This window comes from Lactuca virosa, chromosome 9, assembly GCF_052849685.1.
Source record: "Lactuca virosa cultivar CGN04683 chromosome 9, Lactuca_virosa_CGN04683_v6, whole genome shotgun sequence".
Taxonomy (NCBI): Eukaryota; Viridiplantae; Streptophyta; class Magnoliopsida; order Asterales; family Asteraceae; genus Lactuca; species Lactuca virosa.
This window is the reverse complement of record NC_136434.1, coordinates 214,888,399-214,895,327: the sequence shown is the minus strand read 5'-3', so window position 1 is coordinate 214,895,327 and position 6,929 is coordinate 214,888,399. Positions and strand designations below refer to the sequence as shown.

Below are 6,929 nucleotides of genomic sequence, written 5' to 3'. Positions count from 1 at the left end.
CTTCTTAGACTTTGAAAATTTTCTTTTCTTGTTGGAACCTGAAGTTCCTTCAAACTTTCTCTTTTCGCCAACTTCTGCCCTCTCCAGACCCTTATCTCTGATCTGAGTCTCAACATTCTTAGCAGTCCAGATGGCGGCTTTCAAAGTGGTTGCTTGCTTGACCATCGGACCAAAGTCCGCTGGTAATCCGCTCAACTTTCCCCTTTTACGACGCGCAATGCATGTCGTAAAACGCTCAGACGACGCGCGAATGCGTGTCAAGGAAGGCCCTGTCATAACGAGAGACACACGCTTTTGCGCGTCGTCTATTTACGACGCGCATTTATGACACGCATTTACGACGCGCAGTTATGACACGCAATGCGTATCAAGGAAGGCCCTGTCATAAAGGAAGACGACACGCATTTGCGTGTCGTAACCTTACGACGCGCGTGTTTATGACACGCAATGCGTATCAAGGAAGCCCCTGTCATAAAGGAAGACGACACGCATTTTTGCGTGTCATAATTTTTAAATGTTTTTAAAATTATATATTTTTGATAGATTTACTAATTTTCAAATTAAATAACACATTAAAAGTCTCATAATACAAAATAAAATACCATAAACAATAAAGATAATTCATTGCACTAGTATGTCAAATACAAATAATCATTCCAATAGTAAGTAAATGTAACACATTGCTAATATTGCATAATATTTATTATAGAAAACAAAACATGTACAACATTAAAAGAAACCCATGACTAAATTCTTCTTTGACAATCTCCTTTGATAATGTCCTTTCTAAGATAATAACCTGAATGTAAGAACTTTGAGAGGCTGCAGGGCATGGAAGGAGGTTGCTAGAGCTATCAGAACCTGCACATGGCAAATCGGTACAAATAAGAAGCTTGAAGTTGAAGGACCTGTAGTCGATTTGAAAAACATCCTAGATGAAATTTGTTTAGTGCTGTCCACCATTGTTACCATAAACATGAGAAAAATTACTACAAATTTCAGAATTTGCAGACAAGTTGCTGAATTGACATACAAAAGGCACCAATAATAAAATAACTTGACTCATATGTTGTGAAGTATATGCAACAGGACCTCCACCATAAATTAATATTTCAGATCCTTTAACCTAAAACCATAAAATTGTGATGATTGATGATAATTAAAGAGTCAGATGCTAAAAGTGTTCAAATTTGAGATGTGATAAGGTTTACCCTAAACTCTCTACAAACGATACAGACATCATATATTCTTAACAAAAAGATAAGATCTTGTTATAAAAACTCTCAATCAATTGACATTGTGTTCTGATAAAAAGATTATGACCCTCCACCTACACAACAAATCAAACACTTCAGAGTCTACAGACAGAACCTAAGAAAAAAAAGTCCTGGAGTTTTCACTTTCTTAATAATTTTGAGTCCGGTATATGAATGATGAAATCCCTATTTCGTATCAATAATAAACTTCAGATTCAAACATGACAACTCACTTGTTATATATAATGACAATCAAACTATATCAAACACAAACAAATTAACCACTGCACATGTTAAATGAAAAAAGTAAAGCATATGACAGTAAGCAATTAAAAAAAAATAGGAAAAACCTACCCGAGATTGAGAAAGAAAGGTTTCGTTCTGCTTCTTAGGTATTAGTATAATCCACCATAAATTAATATTTCAGATCCTTTAACCTAAAACCATAAAATTGTGATGATTGATGATAATTAAAGAGTCAAATGCTAAAAGTGTTCAAATTTGAGATGTGATAAGGTTTACCCTAAACTCTCTACAAACGATACAGACATCATATATTCTTAACAAAAAGATAAGATCTTGTTATAAAAACTCTCAATCAATTGACATTGTGTTCTGATAAAAAGATTATGACCCTCCACCTATGCAACAAATCAAACACTTCAGAGTCTACAGACAGAACCTAAGAAAAAAAAGTCCTGGAGTTTTCACTTTCTTAATAATTTTGAGTCCGGTATATGAATGATGAAATCCCTATTTCGTATCAATAATAAACTTCAGATTCAAACATGACAACTCACTTGTTATATATAATGACAATCAAACTATATCAAACACAAACAAATTAACCACTGCACATGTTAAATGAAAAAAGTAAAGCATATGACAGTAAGCAATTAAAAAAAATAGGAAAAACCTACCCGAGATTGAGAAAGAAAGGTTTCGTTCTGCTTCTTAGGTATTAGTATAATGGATGAGCGGAGAGACATATATGATTCTGGTTATCCAAACATAACGGGCTCAATTTTTGGGTTGGACAAAAGAAAAGATTGCAAACTTTTTTGTCTGGTCTCAATGGATGTCAAAGTAGTACAAGTAATCTATCTTCTGTTAAATATTATTTATTAGGTGAGGTCCAGTCTTGTCCCATCTATCACCTATTATGTAGTATCAAACACATCATGAAATGATAGAAGACTAACGTGAACAAAATCAAGACGATTAGATGTACTTTCCATTTCTGAACCCAAATCCTCTATAATTTTCTCCTGCAATGGGAAATAAACAACTAAGCTTATTTTTGGTGATCAAATAAAATATCTATCTATCTATCTATAATAAAAATACATCATCATCCTTGGTCGTTTTTTTTTGGTTCAAAAAACAATTTAAGAGGTTATAAACAGCAGGTAAATGTATGCTAGATCAACCCATTGGACCTGTTTTTTTAGGTATATCTATCAATAAAATATGAGTATAAAAAAACAATTCATTTGGGGCTAGTAAACAAGACAAGACACTCTTTAAAATGATATATCTAAAGAAATTATAAAAGCAAAAGCTTACCTGATGAGAAGCATCTGTGTGTCTGATTCTGAAGAAATAAAATCATAATTATCTACAGCAGCATATGATCCGGTTCTGGTCCTGTCCTTATCCTGCTGCTGATGAGACTTTGGCATCCGCATTAATTCTTGGCGCATCCCACTCCCACCAAAGTTAATTTGAACTGCTTCCGGTCACAGTCACTGCTTTCTTAATATTTCCCACCTGATTGGTTAGTGGTTACATACCACACATAGAAAATAAGACTCATATCCATATTTACCAAAGTAATAAATTAAAGTACCTGAATCCGAGCAGTAGTGGTCCACTTCCTTCGCTTTTCAAGCTCCACTTGGTTTATACCATACAAAGAAGGGTCTCTAGCAGCTACAGAAATAGTCTTTTCCAGCTCATCCACCTTCCCTATCACAAAAATTCATTTTCAGAACTCAAAACAAATTTGATCTTTTGCTTAACTTGTCTGTATTTCAGATACATACCTGCCATTCAATGCTCTCGCCATTGGAAAGGAGTTCCTTTGTCAGCCGGGATTGTTCCCCGCTGCCAACAGGGACGCGTTCCCATTCATGAAAGCTGCCCTGGAGGCTATCAATCACAAAATAAATGATTATAAGATGATAAAACATTAACATACTTTCCCTGTACCAGGAGGACCGTAAAGAAGAACACCAGAGCACTTACGTAGCCCAGATGAAAACAAATCTTTATGCAGAAGGGGGAGCTGTAAATGCATTACCAATATGTCACAACTTATGCCAAAGCTTACAACAACCAACTCGAATTCAAGATGCCATTCCTATGTACCTGAACTGTATCAAGAATAGATTTTTTTGTTAAGATTTATGGAGTCTTGAACAAATTGACAAGTTCCTAAGAATTCAAGGGCCATAAATGTAACTTGACAAATATTAAACAATTCAATTGTTTAATATTGAATGGACGTACATGTCGGCAAATCAATTGTTTATTATTTGGACGCATCTTTTGCATGGTCAAACAATGGACGGCAAGAAATATTAAATTATTAAATGATGGCTCCTTTTTTTCTCAATTGCGGCAATTTTGTCAATATGGACGGCAAATTTGTGTGAATCAAGAAAAGTTTACGGCACATCTCCTATATATATATATATATATATATATATATATATATATATATATATATATATATATATATATATATATATATATGTGTGTGTTGTGTAGCAGAGAATGTGTGCATCAAATATAACTTGTAGAGTTATAAATTGTAATCTTATTGAGTTAATAAGAAAATCTAGTTGCAGCCCGTGGACGTAGGATTTACACCGAATCCGAACCACGTAATATTCTTGTGTTCTTCTTGCTTTATTTTCTCGTTTCGTTTGTGAGTGTGTAATAGTGTGTTTCCGCTGCGTGTACCCGGTCCGATTCCTAACATTTTTCACATCTTCTAGCCCACCAACATCCTCCCACTTAACATTAGGGACCTACACACAAACAACTCAAACTTAGTACCCTGTAGAATAGATGCCATGCCACCAACCATTTTTTATTTTACATCCCCAAAGCCGATGCATTCCTTTTCTTTGACCGCTCCAAAGCTTTGACCATGAATTCTTTGTTGTCACCCAACTTCTCAAAGATACTGCCATTAATACTAAGAGGAATCAAACTTGAACTAGCATCAGCAACTAAAGCCCTAATATCCCTTGGCATGAAACCGGATGTCTGTCCAACCATATCTTTTACAACATCCTCTGTACAAGTCTGCAAGGAGCATACATCATTCATTAGATTTTAAGATAAATATATGTATACAGTAAAATATTCTTATTCTTATTCTTACTTACATCTGGAACCAATTCAGGGATAAGGTGAAGTGACTGGGATAGCATTTCCACTCTCTGGTCTTCGGTCAAACCTCCCATTTTCATTTCATGGCTGAAACAACGCCTAATTGTAGGTGGCAACCCTTCAGAGTTATCAGCAGCTGCAACTAGCAGCACAGGATGGGTATTAATCGTGTTCATATGCTGCATAATGAGAGTAAAACAGTGAGCAACCAATGGATAATTGACATATTTTTATGGCAGAAATCATCATCTCAAAACATCAACCTCTGCTTCTTCTTCTTCTTCTTCATCTTCATAATCATCATCTTGTCTAAATGGCTCGGTGAATTCCCTAATGACAGATGCAACTTCAGAATTCATACCAACTTGATCATTTTGTGAACCGTCATTAGAGCTCAAATTGCTGAAAGCATCAAAATGGCGCAGCAGAAGAATAGTTGGTGCATATCTGCAATAACACAAACACAGTCATACACATATTATCAGGAATTAATTATTACTATGAAACACATAACAAGAAAGTAGATCATTTCACATCATAATGGTTGTAAATGCCTACGAGCTGCACTGAAAGCTTGAGCCAACATGGAAGAAGCCTTCCTCTCTGAAGATGCAAGTAAATCATGACAACTATACTCAACCACATGCAGCCCAAGTTGAGAAGCAACATGCTTCACAACAGTCCTCTTCCCACACCCAGGTAAACCAAACAAAAGAACAGTAACCCTGAATTTTGATGAAAGTGCTGATGGGCATAAAGTTGGTGTGATAATAGAGGCCAGGGTCTTTACTGTGTCTTGATGTAAAGGACAGTAATGTTTTCTCTATGCGGCCCCAAAAAACAAAGCCTATTTATTAAGAGCTCCAGGAGAAGCAACAATAAAACTTCACTTCAATGGAGAAGCCAACTTACAGAATCTTGAATCTCGTCTTTTACAATGTAAAATGGATCTTGAGCTGAAGACATTTTTATTGCAAATTCAACCTAAGCTACAGTGAGATCGTCAATTTTGTTGGTTGCTTCAAGATGTGATCATATATTCATACATCTGAAACAAAAATGCAAAAATCACAACAACTCAAATTTTGAATAAAAACACATGAAATAGACACATTCGAATTCGAGTAAAAATATGAACCAAACTAATTATTTTTCTTGTCTAGTTTGATACTGTGACAGAGAAAAATTGAGCCCATTATGTTTGGTGACTTGTGCAGGAAAAACCTCTCCAACGGCTTCAATTTCTCCTGCAGTGTTTCCATTTTACAATGTTATTATGTTACAATGTTATAAGATCCCTCCCTATGTAATGAATAAACAAATATATTGCTCTTTCTTGCATTTAGCCCTTATTTCATTGTTAATGAAAAAAGAAAATAAAAACTTAAGAACGACAATGAGTTTCACCCAATCATGCAGTAAAGATTTTTCTTGTGGATTAATATCTACTACCAAATACCCAAAATACCCTTTTGAAATTTTTGTATAACTTGCATATTATTCTTCCAGATTTCCATTATTATCATCTACTATCAAGTTCAAATCTTCATAAAGAATAATGAATTAACAGATATATGTATATGTGGATAGAAAAAAAAGATATAATACTTACTAGGTGGAGGTGGAGGTGGTGGTGTAATAGGATTTGGATTGAATCCGTCTAATAGATCCATCATGGGGGAGGCGCCAGGTGTAGGTATAGGTGATACAAGAGTATCGAAAGCACTAAAAGGTGAGGGTGAGGGTTTATTATTTAGTTGAGTCAAGGATAAGAGATCAGATGTAGATGAGCTTTTTTGAGTAGCAGGAACAGGAGCAGGACTCAATTGAAGATCAGATGTAGATGAGCTGTTGTATTGGAAGAATCTTCATCAGACTGAGAGCTTTGAGGCATGGCACCAAATCCACCTCCACCAGCCAATATCACAGCTAAATCAAGAAAATCAAACAAAACACAAGCAAGAATCAAGAAAACACACCTTGTGATGAATATTGTTGTTATTGTTGTCCATATTGTTGTAAAGTAGACGCCTTCTTAGGAGTTGCAACACCAATTCTCATAGGTCGACTTGAACAAAATTGACCATTCATTTCATTCATAGCTCTAGATGAAAACACTCTATTATAGTCATTAATGTAAAAGATGAAAACACTCTATTATATAAAACACTCTATTATATAGATTAACATTTACCATGTTGTCGCTACTGTTCCTAGGAACATATTAGCTACAATTTTTTTTAAGTGAATGCACTTTAGCTACCATGTGTT

General features: G+C 35.0%; 2 pseudogenes across 2 annotated transcripts; both read right to left on the bottom strand.

Moving 5' to 3' along the window:
* Window positions 1–660: 660 nt before the first annotated feature.
* LOC145138331 (syntaxin-61-like) lies at window positions 661–3,653 on the bottom strand (annotated as a pseudogene). The gene is made up of 6 exons (XR_013721443.1): window positions 3,627–3,653; window positions 3,302–3,543; window positions 3,106–3,219; window positions 2,823–3,026; window positions 2,459–2,524; window positions 661–861 (listed from the first exon to the last, which is right to left on the bottom strand). The product of XR_013721443.1 is annotated as a syntaxin-61-like (transcript).
* Window positions 3,654–4,358: 705 nt separating this feature from the next.
* On the bottom strand, window positions 4,359–5,470 carry LOC145140279 (peroxisomal ATPase PEX6 pseudogene; annotated as a pseudogene). Its single transcript, XR_013722127.1, has 4 exons — window positions 5,217–5,470; window positions 4,922–5,105; window positions 4,655–4,837; window positions 4,359–4,571 (listed from the first exon to the last, which is right to left on the bottom strand). The product of XR_013722127.1 is annotated as a peroxisomal ATPase PEX6 pseudogene (transcript).
* Between the last annotated feature and the right edge of the window lie 1,459 nt (window positions 5,471–6,929).